Below are 19078 nucleotides of genomic sequence, written 5' to 3' on the forward strand. Positions count from 1 at the left end.
AGAGTCCATGTCCAGCAGCCTAACCACTACAGTCTCTTGTTTTTTTCTCATCCTGTTCCTTTCCACATCATAATGATGGCTGATCATGCAGTGCTTTTGATGAACCTTGGGTGGTGGGCCTGGATTTTCAAATATCCAAACTGACAGTGGCTTCTAGCTGCATCCCACCACCTTTTACAAAACAGCCAGTGAGATTTAGGTGGTCACAGAGCCCCTCTCTACTGCTGGATGTGATCAAAAGCTGCAACAGCCCAGCTGACCTTCCTCAGTAACCTCCCCCATCTATCAAAGTTTCTGCTGTCCTAGTGACAGAGTGAAATGCTGCCTCTGTATCCTCCCTTGATTGGAGTCCTGGAGGCTGGTTGATGGATGGCCGCTTCTGTCTATATTTCTCCTTGTTGCCTGGAGACTGATGCTGTGAGATTGAGCAGCAGACTGGACCTCTGTAGGTACCTGTCCTCTGCTTGATGGCTGCATCTCCAGTGTGGTACAAAGAGCAGGCACGCAGTGAAACTACTCAGTCAACTTATCTGTTGATGGCAGAACATAATTGCTATGCAAAAGGGGGAGCACACAGGGCTGCTGAATGTGTCCTACACATACAGCTCAGTGCTGAGAATGGTGGGGAATTAAACCCTTCTGGTTCCAGCCCACAGCAGAATAACAACAGCTGCAGTCCTAAACATACCTATTATAAAGTCCAGTTGAACTAAGTGGAGTTTATTGAATAAACATATTTAGGACTGTGATGCATGTTCTTTTTCATGTAGGACTCAGAACTGATTTGTGTGAGAAAGGCCAACTCTAGATGTGTGGAGTGTGCTCAACAAGTTCTCCATGCATGTCCAGCTCTGCACAAAGGGTATTTATAAAGTTTCCTTGTTGCAATGGATTCCCTGCCGCTGTTTCATCTCTTTTCAGTCAAGCTATGCTTCTCCTAATCGGCAGTGTTTGTAGCACACTTCATCACTCACTACTGGACAGCTGGCAGAGCTTTGTGAACACTGGTGTTCCTCACAGATATGTAACAGTTGTGAGGTGTGGCCAAGGATCAGTCTCTACTACAGGGCTGAAGTTGGAAATCGGATAGATTTTGCTGAGACTGAGTGCTGGCTGAAGAACCTATGACAACTCCCAATGGACTCTAGAGGCCTTGTGAAGAAAACAAGGTCCTTAAGTCACTCACTGTGGATGGGTCTCAAAGGCTTTTGGCCACACAGCCAGGCTTGATTTAATTGAAACCTACTATAAAATTCCTGGCTGAGGGGAACTAGTAGTGCTGACTCTACTTATTAAAATATCAGATAGATCTTTCCTGTTAGTGAATAAAACATTTCAGTAGATTATTAGAAAACTGGGGTTTAGTGCTCTTATAATTGGTTTTTCTTTGGAAAAACAATGAAGCCATTTGTTACAGAAATCACACAGCTGAATTAAAATTGTACATGTATGTTACTCCCTTGGCTGTGGTGCATAAATATTCAGTGACATTATCTAAATATATTCTTTATCAGTATATTTCTAGCCACCTGTTTGTTTTCCTACTTTATCTATCACCTTATTTCATCTAGTAGTCCAGAAACAAGAAAGAACAAGCTGCGTTTACAGTTTAGTCCTATGCAGTTACTCTAGTCTGAGCTGTGCAAGATTGTGAATCTGCCTCAAAAAGGGGGGTGGGGCAGCTGTTTAGTCAAGACATGCTTCCTATGTACAGCATCATATGTTCAGTGCCAGGTATTTCCACCTGAAGAAACAGAGCTGCAAAGAGTCCTTGTAGAGCAACCAACTTCCAGGTGGGTCTAATAACATATTTAGTCCTTAAGGATGTACAAGTTTGAAATTTATGAATGAAGAAAGACTCTTCCTGTAGTAATATTCTCTGGACATTTTCAATTCTAGAGTCTTTGGATTTATACTGGTATAAACTGCAGAATTTAAATTTGCAAGGATGAGACTGCAAAATTATCTTCCAGTTACAGGAGTGCAGAGAGGTCTAATATATTTAATATTTAAGGATGTAAAGTTTGAAACTGATGGATGAAGAAAGACTCTGTAGTAACATTCTCTGGACATTTTCAATTCTATAGTATTTGGATTTATAGTGTAGTAATATTAGTAAGGATTAAATATGTTATTTAATCCCTACTAATATTACTACAGTATGAATGAACCCCACCCTCCACCCCAAATCTCCAGGAATTTCCCAACCCAAAGATGGCAAACCTAGGTCCTTGCTTGAGAGCTTGAAAAGGTGTTGCCAGTGAGGGATAAGGTCGCTGGGGAAATGCAGAGGAAAAACTTATAGAAGATGGTAGTGGATAGAAGATGGAGCTTCCTGGAAGTCTCAACATTCATTTCAAATTGCCCCCCAAAGTTTTGGGCCCTTAAGTTTCTACACAATGCAGTTCCTCAGAAACTAATGGAGAAAGATGAACCAGGAGGTAGATTTCTGTATTCTGGATAGGCCTAGTGCCATGGCTAACAGAGGCGGAACAAATGATGCAAAATAAAGATACATACCTTGAGTTAATCTACATAATTAATACAGACCATAGAATTTGAGTTAGAGGTACAAAAATAGTTTTTTGAAACACAAAATTCATACTGCTAGTAGGGAACTCATTATATCCTTCACTAATGCAGTGAGAATACTGGGAGAGGTGGGGAGCCATGGAAAAGTACATTTCAGCTAATATAAACACTAATCTGGAGGAACTTGCAAGCATAGGGGGACATTATCCAAAGGCTCACATATGCAGAAGCTTCTCATTGCCACCTATGAAGTGAAGCAGCTAGCTGAGACTGATTCTCCTCTGTATGCATGTACCTTCACTACCGGAAGACACTTCCTTGTGTAAATGGTGTGTTGCTATTAAATTGATGGGACTGCCCTCTAGCTAAAAGTCAGTGAAGTTACACATGTTAAAAATGAAGGCTAGCTCTGAAAAAAGTTACCATATGTTGCTTGTGTGAACCCTGGTATTTCAGAGCAATAATTGGAAGTGAGAAGAATGAATAGTTTTGAAAGCAGCATTTTTATTCTAGTTACTGTCTCCTTTAACTGGAGCCATGTAAACTCAAGGACTGAGAGACAATCAAGAATCAGACTCTCCCCACTGATTGAAATTCTAGAAAATCTATGCAGCTATGCCCTCCATGTGGCCGTGCAGCCGTTTACAGATAGATTTGTGGAGAAGCATTCTTTGTGACACAAAAACCAGACTTTCTTTTCTCCTAAGAAGCTCGCCCATGGAAAAATGCAGTGTGCGTATGTTGTGTGTTCTTTTGTTGTTTTATACCCCAATTTATAGCAAGGACACAGGCCAGTTAAACCCCCCCCCCCAGTAATATATAAGACAAAAGAAGGTACCTGGTGTCCAAAGGGCTCATGTTCTAAATGTTAATACTGATTGACTGATTGATTAGCCGCTTGGCCCCTTCATCTGTCTGATGATTGCTTGTAGTAATAATAAAAAACTCAGTTCCTGAAGGTGAGCCAATAATTTATGAGATTTCATTCCATTATGATTTGGCTGAATCATTATAGACAACGGGCAGGGAGCAAACTTGAAGATGTTTGCAGAGCTGAGCTATATTTGTGGGTTTTGTGAATTGCTGGTGATCTCCTAAAAATCAAACCATTCCTGGATGATAGCTTAAAAGGCAACTCTGAAGGAACAGAGTAAACTTTCTTCCTTACCATCGAACAATTGTTGTGATCTGTTCTAGTTTGAGCAACAAGGAAGAGAAAACCTTATAATAATGCTGGCAGAAAGTCCAGGTGGTAAATCCATAGAAGCCATGGAAGATATTTCACCAACTCTTCACTTTGTGTTTAAAGAATTTTATTAATAACATATGGTAACATTATCCATTAATAACTTTTTTATCTTCCCCATACGCTATTTTCTAAATCCCCCTCCCCCCGTTACTTGACTCCCGCCGATGTTAGAAACTTAAAATGTTAACACTTAAAGGTACCCTTAAACCATATGAACCATATAAGCCTAGATTCATGTTCTTCTTTTTTCTAATACTTAATCATTATTAAAAAATTGTCCAATGTCCTTTTATTTTCCATTGTTTTTCTACATAACCTCTAAACTCTTTCCACTCCTTTCTGTAAACTTCCAAATCATAGTCTCTTAAGATTCTTGTTAGTTTATCCATCTCACTCCATGTTATTACTTTTGTAATCCAATCCCATTTTTCTGGTATTTTTTCTTGCTTCCATAGCTGTGCATACAATGTCCTAGCCGCTGAAACCAAGTACCAAATCAAAGTTCTATCTTCTTTTGGCAATGTTTCCATTTGTAATCCCAACAGAAATCCACAAACCCCATGTTCCTCTTCGACCAATAGTCAATGCCATCGGTTCACCTACATATGCCATAGCCAAACACTTGACCGGCCTTCTTCAACCCCTTGTGGGCAACACTACCTCTTACATCAGGGACTCATCACATTTTTTGGAAAAAATCAAACCCCTAAAACTCCAACCCAGCGATCTTTTAGTAAGCTTCGATGTCGTCTCGTTGTTCACTATGGTTCCCGTCAAATAAACTTTTGTTCAACTACAACACATCTTTCCTGATGACATCACTGCCCTATTCCACCATGTGCTCACCACTACCTACTTCCAATGGAACAATAACTTTTATGAACAGATCGATGGAGTTGCCATGGGAAGCCCCCTTAGCCCTGTCATCGCTAACTTTTACATGGAAACCTTCGAAGATACAGCACTAAGATCTGCCCTCCTAAAACCACATTGCTGGCTCCGATATGTGGATGATGTTTTTGCCATATGGAGTCATGGAGAGGCTGCTTTGAATAACTTTCTCCTTCATCTGAATTCAGTCCATCCTCGTATCCAGTTTACCGTGGAGAAAGAAAACAATGGTCAACTTGCCTTTCTTGACGTCCTCATTACCAGGAAAGATGACGGAAAACTCGGCCACACTGTATTCAGGAAACCCACACACACCAACCGCTATCTAAATAAGAATTCCAATCATCATCCTCACCAAAAACGTACAGTTGTAAAAACTCTCATCCACCGAGCATCACGCATCTGTGAACCAAGCCAACTCCAGCAGGAACTACACCACCTCAACCAGTCACTGCAGGCCAATGGATACTCCCTACAAGAAATTAGAAGAGCCTTCCATCCCAAGAGACCATCCACACCAAATCCCGAGCCACACACAAATGTAGGTACAGCCTTCCTGCCCTACATAAAATCTGTCACCGACTGCATTGGCAAAATTCTCAAATGCCACAATGTTGACACAGTCTTCAAACCCACACAACAGATCTGCCACATGCTGCACTCAGCCAAAGATATGAGAGATCCACTTTCAACCCCTGGAGTCTACAAAATACCCTGCTCCTGTGGTGCAGTCTACATTGGCACTACCCAACGCAGTATCAACACTCGCCTAACCGAGCACAAGAGACACTGTCGCTTGTTTCAGCCAGAAAAATCAGCTGTAGCTGAACATGCACTACAAGAAGGAGACCACGTCATCCACTTTGAAAGAACTGAAGTCCTTCCTACGGCCTCACATTATCATACCCGCCTGAACAGAGAAGCTATTGAGATTTACAAACACCAGCACAACTTTAACAGAAAGGAAGAAGGCATTTCCATCCACCAATCTTGGTATCCAGCTCTGCAAAACACCCTACAGACTATAAATTGCAGAAATTCACAGAACTACCAGCACATTCCACAGAACAATCAGCACAGTCAACAACCATCTTCCTTATCTTCACACCCCTTCCAACCCTCCCAGCAATTAACACAGAACAATGGTCACATTCAACAGCCAGTTTCCTTATCACTATCCTTCCAGGAAGCCCCACCAAGCAATGGGCACATCCACAAACCTATTGCCCTTTCACCACACCCCCTCCAGCCTAGAAATAGCAGCTCTCCAGCAGCCCTGGCCTCACTCAATGCACAACAGCCAAGAAGGTCAGAGCGCCTGCTCCGGCTGCAACTCCACTGAGGATGTTCTCCGCAGCCGAGAACGAAACGTCTGGAAGAAAAACTTTCTCCAGTAGAACACGGCACTTGAGCCCGAAAGATTCTACAAACCCTAAAGAAATGTTTCTGCTACTTTCTTAAATTCATATCTCAAGATCTTAGAAATTTCTTGTTGAATCATCTGCCAATACTTTTTTGCTCTTTCACAAGTCCACCACATATGGTACATATGAACATATGAAGCTGCCTTATACTGAATCAGACCTTTGATCCATCAAAGTCCGTATTGTCTTCTCAGACTGGCAGCGGCTCTCCAGGGTCTCAAGCTGAGGTTTTTCACACCTATTTGCCTGGACCCTTTTTTTTGGAGATGCCAGGGATTGAACCTGGGACCTTCTGCTTCCCAAGCAGATGCTCTACCACTGAGCCACCGTCCCTCCCATAGAAAGAACCTTCATGTTTTTTACATTTCCAACATCTATCTGGCATCTTATTGTTCATCTTTGCCAACTTTTTAGGGGTCATATACCATCTGTACATCATTTTAAAACAGTTCTCTTTAATACTCTGACATGTTGAAAGTTTCATAGAGTTCTTCCAAAAATATTCCCATGTATCCCTCTGTATTTCTTTATTTACATTGATTGCCCATTTAATCATTTGAGATTTTACTACTTCATCTTCCGTAGACCATTTTAAGAGTAACTTATATATTTTTGAAATTAATTTTTCATTATCTCCAAGCAGAACTTTCTCAATTTCTGTTTGCTCTCGTCTTATTCCTTCAGCTTTAATATCATTTTCCACCAGGCTCTTTATTTGTTGCATTTGAAACCAATCATATTTGCTATTCAACTCTTCTGCGGATTTCAATTCTATTTTACCACTTTGTCTTTTTAATAGTTGATTGTATGACAACCCTCTTTCTTCATCAGTCTTAGCTGTTATTTTTATCACTTCTTCTGGCACTATCCATAATGGCTTTCTCTCATCACCATACTTCTTATACTTCATCCATGTATTTAACAGATTATTTCTTATATAATGGTGAAAGAAAAAACCATCCATTTTTTTCTTCCCATAGTACATGTAAGTGTGCCAGCCAAATTTATTTCCATGACCTTCCAACATTAAATTTTTTTTATTTGACAGCGTCACCCAATCTTTTATCCATACTAAGCAAACTGCATCATGATATATTCTTAAGTCTGGTAGCTGGAATCCTCCTCTCTCTTTAGCATCTGTTAAAATTTTGGTTTCTTCCCAGCCCAGACAAATTCTGAAATCTTCCTTTGCCATTTATTGAATTGTTTACTATCTTTCACAATCGGAATAGTTTGAAACAAATACATGATTCTCGGCAAAATGTTCATCTTAATTGCAGCTATTCTACCCAACAATGTCAAATTAAGTTTATTCCATTTCATCAAATCTTCATCCATCTTATGCCATAGCTTTTCATAGTTATTTTTAAACAAATCAATATTCTTCATTGTTATCTCCAAGCCCAAATATTTTACTTTGGAAGCAACTTCACATCCCGTCAATCTCTGCAATTCCTTTTGTTTGTTTGCTTGTATATTTTTACATAAAAGTTTTGATTTTTCTTTATTAACATAAAATCCTGCCAATTCACCATATTCTTGTATCTTAGTTAACAACAAAGGTGTTACTTATACAGGATTTTCAGTTATAAACATTATGTCATCAGCAAATGCTTATATTTGTAAATAGATCCTCTGATTTTTAGCCCTTCTATTTCTTTATCATCTTGTACTTGAATCAGTAAAATTTTGAGTCATAATAAACAACTGTGGTGAAAGCGGGCAACCTTGTCTTGTACCTTTACTAATCATCATATTATCTGTAAGGTCTGCATTTATACACAACTTTGCCCTCTGTTCCTTATATATTGCTTTTATCATTCTTATAAAGTGCTCTCCAAGTTCTATCTTTTCCATAACTGCAAACATAAAGTCCCAGTTCAAATTATCAAAAGCTTTCTCTGCTTCCGCAAAGAATAATGCAACTTCCTTTTCTGGATGTTTTTCTTAATATTCTACAATATTAACAACTGTTCTTATATTATCTCTTATTTGTCTTTTAGGGAGAAATCCTGCTTGATCTTCCTTTATAAAGTTCATCAAATATTGTTTAAGTCATTCTGCCAGGATTCTTGTGTATATCTTATAATCAATATTTAATAATGAAATTGGTCTATAGTTTTGTACATTCATGACATCTCTATCTTCTTTAGGTATCAACGAAATTACAGCTTCTTTCCAGGTATTTGATATTTTCCCTTTTATTCATCATATTCATCAATTTTTGCAATTTTGGTACTAATTCTTCTTTAAAAAATTTTAAAAATTTAGCCGTATATCCATTTGGCCCAGGCGCCTTACCAATTTTCATTGCATTAATTGCTGCTTCAATTTCAATTTTTTCAATTGGATCATTCAAAAATTTCTTCATATTTTCTGTTAAGGGTGCTATTTTAACATTCTGCAAGTACTCTTCAATCTTTTCTTTTTTTTCACACCCTTAAATAAGTTGGCATAATACTTAAAAAATTCTCTTTTTATTTCTTCTTGATCTACTATCTCTCTTCCACCAGTCACAATTTTACTAATAGTTTTACTTTCTCTCTTTTTCTTCAATTGCCAAGCTAAATACTTTCCAGGCTTATAGATAGATAGATAGATGAATTTATTGTCATTGTTCTCAACAAAAAGAGAGCAACGAAATGAGGTGCTCTTCCACAAACATACCAACACATCAAACACATATATTCATAAACCATTTAAATACATCTAAAACCATTAAACCATTTAAACCATTTAAATACATCTAATACATTATTTGCACTCTCAAAGATTTCTGTTGCAATTTTTTCAAATTCCATTCAATTTCTTTGTTCAGCAAATGTCTCATTTGAGTTTGTAATATAGTAATCTCCCTTATAATTTTCTTTTTCCCTGGCCTTTTTCTCAGTTCCCCTTCTTTTTTCTTTATTTCATTTTGAATGCCAAGCATCTGTTTTTCTTTTGCCCTCTTGTCTTTATTATTCAAAGTAATCAATATTCCTCTCATTACTGTTTTAGAAGCATCCCATCCCATCTAAAATTCTATATCTTCTTTATCGTTTATTTGGAAGAAAGCTTTAGTTTCGTTTTCTAGAGATGTCACTATTTCTTTATTCTGTAGTAAATCTTCATTTAATCTCCATCTTGTTTTTTTTTTTTTTGCAATTTTGTAATCCATAATATTGGGTTATGATCAGCACTTATCTTTGGTAAAATCTCTACTTTTTTAGTTATGAGGCCCAAATCTTTAGTACCCCATAACATATCAATTCTGGAATAAGTGTTATGTCTCGCTGAAAAAAAAGTATAGTCTCTTACTTCCGGGTTGAATTTTCTCCAGATATCTTCCAAATTTTCTTGTTTAACCAGTTCAAAAAAAGATTTTGGCAGTTTTCCTTCCTTGTTGTTACTTTTTTGTCCAGACCTATCCATTTTGTTCTGTATCGTTCCGTTAAAATCTCCCATCATCAATATCTGGTCATAAGTCACTTCATCAAGCTGTCGGGTAATGTCTTTGAAAAAAGCATCTTTTGCGCCATTTGGTGCATAGAGTCCTAATAACAATGTTTTCTTTGCATTTATCATTATCTCTTCCACCACATATCTTCCATCCTTGTCTTTAAATATCAATTTTGGCTCTAATTGTTGATTAATATAAAAAATCACACCCCTTTTCTTTTGTTCTGCCAATGAAAAAAATTCCAATCCTAATTGTTTATTCCATAAATATTGGTAATCGCTTTGTTGTATATGAACTTCTTGTAAACAAATTATATTACAATTTTGCTTTTTAATCCAATGAAATGTTGCTTAGTCCATTTACATTCCAAGATAATAATTTGTAATCCATTATGGTGCAAAGTCTTTATTCTGTTCATAGAAACTACACAACTCACGTGCATTCGTAATTGTAATCCTTCTTCCATGTAGCTCAAAACTCAAACCTTCAGGTATTATCCATCTGTATCTTGTTCCATTAACACGCAGTTTCTCTGTCAGTTTCTTGTAAGATTTCCTGTCATTTATCACTTGTCTTGGCAACGATTTCATTATTCTAACTCTACTCTCTTCTACTGTCAGAATCTTTTGAAAACTTTGGTTCAAGATTTTTCCTACCATTTCTTTTGTCATAAATCTTATGACTACATCTCTTGGCAGTTTTTTGTTCTTGGCATATGATGAGTTGACTCTATACATAAGTCATACATATTTCTAGTCCCTTCAGGATCTTCCTCCAAGAAGTCAGCAAAAATTTTCACAATATATCCCTTTAAGTCAGTTCCTTCCTCCTCAGGTACTCCTCTCAGACGAGTTTGGGTTTCCATCAGTCTGCAGTCATGGATTGACACCTTCTCTTGCAGCTTTAACAAGGTAGAAGCATGCACTTTAACTTTCTCCTCTACATCCTGGACTTTTCCTCAACCACCACCACCTCATTTTTAAAGTCTTCCATTTCTTTTTAAGGTCTCCAATGTCTTTTTAAAGTTTTTTACAAGCCATTAACATCTCAACTCCTTTCATTATCCTAGCTTCCATTGCTTCTAGTTGGTCTTGCATTTTTTCCAAGGAAAGAGCTCTTGCATGTGTTGCTTTTGATTATGACATTAAAATAATCCACGAAAATTTACACGTCTTAAAAAATCAAGATCCGAATATCAGATTCAATAGCTTAATACTTGCCTTTTTAAATGAGCCTAATTTTGCTGTTCTTTGATCTTCCTAGGCTCAAATATTAATTTTAAAAGTTTTTTTTCAAAATGGCGAACGCAATTTCTCTATAGTAAAAAATCCTAGTGTAGGCCTTCTTCTTGTTTATCTCTCTTCTCTTATTACTTCCTTCTTTGCTAGGAACGAAATCACGTTTTCAATGGTATCCAAATCTCGCGATCTTTGTTAGTCTCTCTTCCCTTATTACTTCCTACTTTGCTAGACACTAAGTCCTGTTCTCAATTATATCCAAATCTCACGATCTTTGACGTAATTCCTGTTTTGCTTGTAGGGAATGCAAAGCTGTGATGATGATACATTCTTCAGTGACCACAAGTAAAACAAATAACTTCTTTCCCAGTTTTTAGCAATATCCTTCTTTTAACAAAGTCCAAAATTCAATCTTTCTTTTCTTCTTCTTCCCCTCTCTCTAAAGCACTCCTTCCCACCTCCCAAAATTATTTTATTTGCTTTAAAAAAGTTCCGGAGCGAAAGATTGTAATCGGTACCTCTCCGCTGATATCCAGCTTAACATCGATCTTTCCAACTATCAGATGTTCACCAGTCCCAAAGAAGATTAGGATCTTGCCAAGCTTATGCCAATTGAATGGCTCTGAAAGCCTCTGTAGATGATGAAAACGCCACTCTTCTCCAGGGACCCCTCAAAGCCTCAAAAGAGCCCCCAACGGAGCTCTCTATCAGCCAAGGTAAACCCCCTCTGAGTTCTTGTGCATATCTTGGACAAATCTCTAGCTGAGAGATGTAGGTAGAAGGCCAGAAAGAGCCTTTTCCAAACCTGAACAGAGGCTTCAGTCTGTCTCCGTTAAAGAGACAGGTCAGCTCGCCATTTCCCTAATCCTGGAAGTCCCACCAACTCTTCACTTTGGAAGGCTAGTATGTGGGGTAAGATACCTATCAAAAGTAGGGATCTTCAAGTCTCTCAGCATTCTCACCTCTTCTGAGAATAAACATTAAATGCAAGTAGGGAAAAAATCATGGAATCCTTCAAAGTGCAGCTTTTGGGAATTTGTAAGCATGAGTTGTCAGAAGCTCTGTATCATAGCAAAGACCCCAGTGGCTCAAGTCAAACATATGGATCCATATGTACATATGGATCCATATGGGCCTATCCAGTACTGTCTACTTTCTGACTGGCAGTGGCTGTCTAGGGTCTCAAATGGTGGTCTATCACATTGCTATGACCTGGTCCTTTCAAACTGAAGATGTTGGGGATTGAGCCCTCTGCATTCAAAGAAGATGCTATACCATTGAGCCATGCCCTACCTGTACCCCAAAGCATATTCCCCATGCTAAGAAGGACTAATAGGCTATTGTTCTTGGTCAACTTGTGAGTCTCTTCCCTGAAGGTCTACAGGTGACCAGCAGCAAAGCAAGTGGCTGTCTATCAGTGCTGTTTTGCTTCAACCCAGATGGAGTTGCCATGGAAGAAGGTGATTGGTGAGCTTATACCCATCATCGTCATTGGCAGCAGCAGTCAGGTCCAAGCCCAACAGTACCAACACAACTTGTTCTCATGTTATTTTCCTAGCTCAGTCAGCCCCTGGTTGTGCTACAGTCCTTTTGGCTGTGAATTGCATTGCATATAGTTGTTAGGAAAATTAATATAACTGAAGCCTCCCATTTGATTTTCAGTGCAGATTGCTGTTCAGATTCTTATAGTAACTTACAAGAAGGCATTTTTCTTGATACTTATTTCTAATAAGTTCTTGGACAAGAAGAAAGGAAAAACCTATCCATGTTTGAATGGATTGCTGATGCCAAGAGATTATCTGGCGGAATGATTAAAAAGGTTTATGCTTTTTGTAGACCAAAATTAATTAGACTTTCAAACTTCAGCTGTATTTCCTCTTTTTAGGTTGCTGGATCTCTTTGATATAATCTTTCACCAAACTGAAGTAGTTTGTAGAAGACACTAGCTCTTGTATTTCCTCATGTCACAGTTACTCATACCTTGAGTGCCCATGTTGCACACACTTGGATTTGCTGCAGAATCCAAGTGATTCTCTTCCAGAGAGAACTATTCTTATCATTGCATGTTGTCAGGGATTTCCAACAGTGATCATTTTATTGGAGAGATCTCCCTCCCCCCCACACTATTATTGTTTGCCACTTCATGGTTTGTAGTATTGTTGTTTCAGCCATAATCATTTATTACTATACTTGCTTGGTTTTATAAAGAATAAAGTTTTTTTTTAAAAAAAAAACTGTTTCCCATTCTGAGCATTCACTAAGGTGCATTCACTGTGCATGTGTCCTGGGTGTTGAAGTTGCCCAAGCTGAAGCATGGGAGTAGACATGATAGTTTCCTCCATAATGCTTGTAGCCTCTGCTATACATGCATATGCATTTACTTCAGTAAGCTCTGCTTACACATTGTCATACACACAGTTACACAGTTTTGTCCATGTACCTCAATTCTATGCCCAGTCAAGGGTAGGAACACGGCCTGGTGATTTCTCTTGCACCACAGTGTGTTATCAGCTATGAACCCAGATTGTATGTAAACTTGTCTTTAGAATGTATGCATATGAAAGAATGCCTGCACATGTATGTGTGCACAGATGCTACACACCTCTCAGTTGGAACTAGTCTAATAGCTTCTGTATACCCAACACACCCATCTCAACCTTCTGCTGGCTGAAAGTCAATACTACTATTGTTCCATTGCTCTTTCACTGCAAGGTCCACAGTGGGGACAGGATAGAAAAACTCCTGTTGCTAAAGATTATTTTTCAACACTAGCCCATCTGTCCATCCACCAGTGCTTAGCTGATGCCATTCTATTAATGTCTGGGTCTGTGGGTTTCTTGCAATGCTCAGGCATGTACAAATCAAAACCCAAAAGGCACTGCAGTAAGAAAGGAAGAAGGAAGTTTCTGTTTAAATGTTGAGAACCAAGCAGCAGCATGCCAGAGGACAGAACAAGGCTGATGCTATTCCAGATAATTAAGGGCAGTTAATTAGAGAGTGATAGAAACCAGAACAACTACTGACCATGGGGTAAATGTGTCATTTGATCAAGACTTGGCAGGCTGTTGGTCTAGGGCAACAGAGGAGTATTTAAGATGCTGCACACAGACAGTGATGATATCTTTATCATTTTTTCCAAGTGGTCCAGGCTATTAGGTGTTCATTTTATCTTCACAACAGCACTGGGAAGTAGGTAATCCTGAATGGAGTTTTGAAGCCGATCTCACTGGTTCTTGTTTAACATGCTACAGATGTTAATTAGTTCTGCTTATCACAATGCACACCTCACCTTCCTTGACTAAATCTGATTTTATGTTAATGCTACTCTGCTCATCTGTCAACAGCAGGAAGTCATCTTCACCCACTCTGAATGGACTGCTTTCCCTTTGATTGGTTATTTTTTCTAACTGGCCTCTCCCCCACTTTTCTGTTGCTTGTCTAGATAACACCTGCTATGGATGTACTCTTCATGCATCTGTTTAAGTGAGCTCTGATTCATGAAAGTTTAAGGTGGGCTAAATTGTGTTAATCTTTTAGCTGCCACTGGAATTCTGTTTAGTTTTGCTGCTGCAGACCAACATGGCTGCCCCTCTGGAATTACTACACAACTTTGGCTGTCTTCAGTATTCAGCCAATATCTTGCTCAGAGATTCACCATTTTTCTGGGAGCTCTAACAGTATCCCATGCTGGCAATAGTTTTTAACATAAGAACATAACAGAAGCCATGTTGAATCAGGCCAATGGCCCATCCAGTCCAACACTCTGTGTGTGTACATGTATGTGTGTGTATATATATACACACACACACACTGTGGCTAATAGCCACTGATGGACCTCTGCTCCATATTTTTATCTAACCTCCTCTTGAAGCTGGCTATGCTTGTAGCTGCCACCACCTCCTGTGGCAGTGAATTCCACATGTTAATCACCCTTTGGGTGAAGGAGTACTTCCTTCTATCCATTTTAACCTGACTGCTCAGCAATTTCATTGAACGTCCATGAGTTCTTGTATTGTGAGAAAGGGAGAAAAGTACTTCTTTCTCTACTTTCTCCATCCCATGCATAATCTTGTAAAACTCTGTCATGTCACCCCACAGTCGACGTTTCTCCAAGCTAAAGAGCCCCAAGCGTTTTAACCTTTCTTTGTAGGGAAAGTGTTCCAAACCTTTAATCATTCTAGTTGCCCTTTTCTGGACTTTTTCCAATGCTATAATATTCTTTTTGAGGTGCGGTGACCAGAATTGTACACAGTATTCCAAATGAGACTGCACCATCGATTTACACAGGGCCATTATGATACTGGCTGATTTGTTTTCAGTTCCCTTCCTAATAATTCCCAGCATGACGTTGGCCTTTTTTTATTGCAATCGCACACTGTTTTGACATTTTCAGTGAGTTATCTACCACGACCCCAAGATCTCTCTCTCTTGGTCAGTCTGCCAGTTCACACCCCATCAACTTTTATTTGTAGCTGGGATTCTTGGCCCCAATGTGCATTACTTTGCACTTGGCCACATTGAACCTTATCTGCCACGTTGATACCCACTCACCCAGCCTCAACAGATCCCTTTGGGGTGCCTCACAATCCTCTCTGGTTCTCACCACCCTGAACAATTTAGTGTCATCTGCAAACTTGGCCACTTCACTGCTTACTCCCAACTCCAAATCATTTAATAACAAGTTAAAGAGCCTGGGACCCAGTACTGAGCCCTGCGGCACCCCACTGCTTACCGTCCTCCACTGAAAAGACTGCCCATTTATACTCACTCTCTGCTTCCTATTAATTAGCCAGTTTTTGATCCACAAGAAGACCTGTCCTTTTACTCCATGACTCTCGAGCTTACTAAGGAGCCTTTGATGAGGAACTTTATCAAAAGCTTTCTGGAAGTCAAGGTAAACAACATCTATTGGGTCTCCTTTGTACACATGTTTGTTCACCCCCTCAAAGAACTGTAACAGGTTAGTGAGGCAAGATCTTCCCTTACAGAACCCATGCTGAGTCTTCCTCAATAACTCGTGTTCATCAATGTGCCTACTCATTCTGTCCTTGATAATGGTTTCTACCAACTTTCCTGAAGTCAGACTGACTGGCCTGAAATTTTGAGGGAGTTTGTAGGGTAAGAAAAGACAAAGCTTGACTGAATGAATGTGGTAACTGATTAAGGCTATGCACAGGATCAATCCATTCCCCTTCCACTTCCATTCCCAAACAGATTACCAGACTTTCCTAAAAGGTTATGTGTACTATACTGGGAATGACATAACTAGTGCTTGTTTATATGAGAGAGGAACAGACACATATAGCTAGACTGGGAAGAGAAAGATCAAGAAATATATGTCAGAACCTTTGCTAAATTCAGCATATCAGAATTTAACAAGGTCTATTGAAGAAGGTTTTGATTCTGTAATTAATGAATTTATCCCATGCAGATCTTAAGGCTCTTTAGAAATAAGCCATAATACCTGTCAGCATTCTCATCAGTGGTATTTTACGAAGGGGATATCCTAGGCACAGAAAAAGAGGACCAGCTTGAAAGTTCTGAAGTGATACCTCAGGTTTCTTGGTATCCAAACCAACATTTTATCATAGGCTACATAACCACCCCCACCCCCCCACACAAACCTCTATACGGAATTTTTTTTGTAAAAACAATTTTTATTATTCTCCAACATATATCACTATTTCATTTACTTCTCTCAAATAAAAGTCAATATGTTGCATCACATTTTCCACCTCCCCTCCTCCCTTTCAAGACTTCCCCAGTGTTACTTACAATATAAAAGCAATAAAGGTAATTTAACATTTAAAAAAAACTGTTTAAAAAGAAAAAAGGAACTTATACTTCTTTATGGTTATTACCTCATTCGATTAATGATCCAATATATTACTAAATTAAGTCATATTATCTATCTTATTATAATCTTTTAAGAAAGAACAAAATATTTTCTCATACTCTCATTTTAACTATCATTCTTGTCTCAGTAAATTAAAAATAGCTAATAAGCAAGTTATCCATTATCAAATATCACCAAGTGTTCTTTCACTCTTCAATGTTCTTCCACATAGTTCTGAAACTTTCGCCATTCATTATTAAATTTTTCCATATCAAGTTCCTTTAGTGTTCTTGTTAATTTGTCCATTTCACTCCAGTGCATAGTTTTCATAACCCAATCCCATTTTTCTGGAATTTTATTTTGCTTCCACAACTGCACATACAATGTCCATGCAGCTGAAAGCATGTACCAAAGTAATGTTCTGTCTTGCTTTAGAAAATTTTCTATTTGTAATCCCAACAAAAAGATTTCTGGTGCCTTCTTCACTTTGTATCCCAAAATCTTTGACATTTCTTGCTGGATCATTTGCCAGTATTGTACAGCCCTTTCACAAGTCCACCACTTATGGTAGAAGGACCCTTCATGTTTTTTACATTTCCAACATCAATCAGACATCTGATTATTTGTTTTCGACAGGTTTTTTTGGTGTCATATACCATCTATACAACATTTTGTAACAATTTTCTTTTATGTTATTACATGTTGATATTTTCATAGAGTTCTTCCACAAATATTCCCATTGTTCCATCTGAATTTCCTTGTTTATATTAATTGCCCACTTTAACATTTGAGATTTTACCACTTCTTCCTCTGTAGACCATTTCAGTAACAGTTTATATACTCTTGAGATCAATTTTATGTCCTCACCAAACAACATTTTCTCCACTTCTGTTTGTTCTTGTCTTATTCCTTGATTCCTAATATCCTGCTTCAGCAAACTTTTAATTTATAACCATTGAAACCAATTAAATTTATAATCCAATTCTTTCACTGATTTTAATTCTGCTTTGCCTCCTTGTATTTTTAACAATTGTTTATATGGTAACCATTTATCTTCCTCAATATCCGAATATAACTTTATTACTTCCGTTGGCACAATCCACAGCGGTTTCCTCTCATCTCCATATTTTTGGTATTTCAACCAAGTTTTAAGCAAACTACTTCTTACATAATGATGTGAGAAAAAAACCATCCATTTTACTTTTCCCATAGCACAAATATGCATGCCAACCAAAAACCTTTCCATGGCCTTCTAATGTTAATAATTTTCTGTTTAATAACACTATCCAATCCTTAATCCATACCAAAGAAACTGCATCATGATAGAGTCTTAAATCCGGTACTTGGAAGCCTCCCCTATCTTTAGTGTCTGTCAGGATCTTCATCTTAATTCTTGGTTTCTTGCCAGCCCATATAAATTCTGAAAGTTTCCTTTGCCATTTATGAAATTGTTTATCTTCTTTCACTACTGGTATAGTTTGAAACAAGAACATTATTCTTCGTAATACATTCATTTTTATTGCCAATATTCTACCCAGGATAGACAAATTCAATTTATTCCATTTTTGTAAGTCCACCTCAATTTTCCGCCAAAGCTTTTCATAGTTGTTTTTAAATAAGTCAATATTCTTTGTTGTAATTTCTACTCCTAAATACTTTACTTTAGAGGTCACTTCACAGTTTGTTAAATTTTGTAATTCCATCTGCTTAGATTTTGACATATTTTCACACAAAATTTTTGTTTTCTCTTTATTTACCTAAAAGCCTGCCAGTTCACCATATTCTTTTATTTTTTGGAGCAGCAACAGTGTAACTTGAGTTGGGTTTTCATTTATAAACATTACATCATCTGCAGGTGCTCTGTATTTGTAAGAAAAGCCTTTTAATTTCAAACCCTCTATCTCTTTATCTTCTTGAACTTGCATAAGCAGTATTTCCAGCGTCATTATAAATATCAAAGGGGATAGAGGGCACCCTTGTTTTGTTCCTTTACAAATTGCTATTTTCTCTGTCAAATCTGCATTTATACAAAGTCTTGCTTGTTGGTCAGTATATATTGCCATTACCATTCTAACAAAGTCTTCACCCAATCCCAATTTCTCCATTACCGCAAACATAAAGTCCCAATGAAAATTGTCAAAAGCTTTCTCTGCATCAGCGAAAAGCAAAGCTACTTCTTTTTCAGGATGTTTTTCATAATATTCTATTATGTCTATTACATTTCTGATATTTTCTCTTAATTGCCTTCTGGGGAGAAACCTTGCTTGTTCCTCTTTAACAAAACTATTCAAATGCTGCTTCAGGCGTTCCGCTAAAATTCTAGCATATATTTTGTAGACATTATTTAGTAATGAAATTGGTCTATAGTTTTTTACATTAGTCACATCTCTGTCTCCTTTTGGTATCAACGAGATTACTGCTTCCCTCCAAGTATTAGATATCTTCCCATCTATTCTTATAATGTTC

Source organism: Heteronotia binoei, chromosome 2 (genome assembly GCF_032191835.1).
Source record: "Heteronotia binoei isolate CCM8104 ecotype False Entrance Well chromosome 2, APGP_CSIRO_Hbin_v1, whole genome shotgun sequence".
In the NCBI taxonomy this organism is placed as follows: domain Eukaryota; kingdom Metazoa; phylum Chordata; class Lepidosauria; order Squamata; family Gekkonidae; genus Heteronotia; species Heteronotia binoei.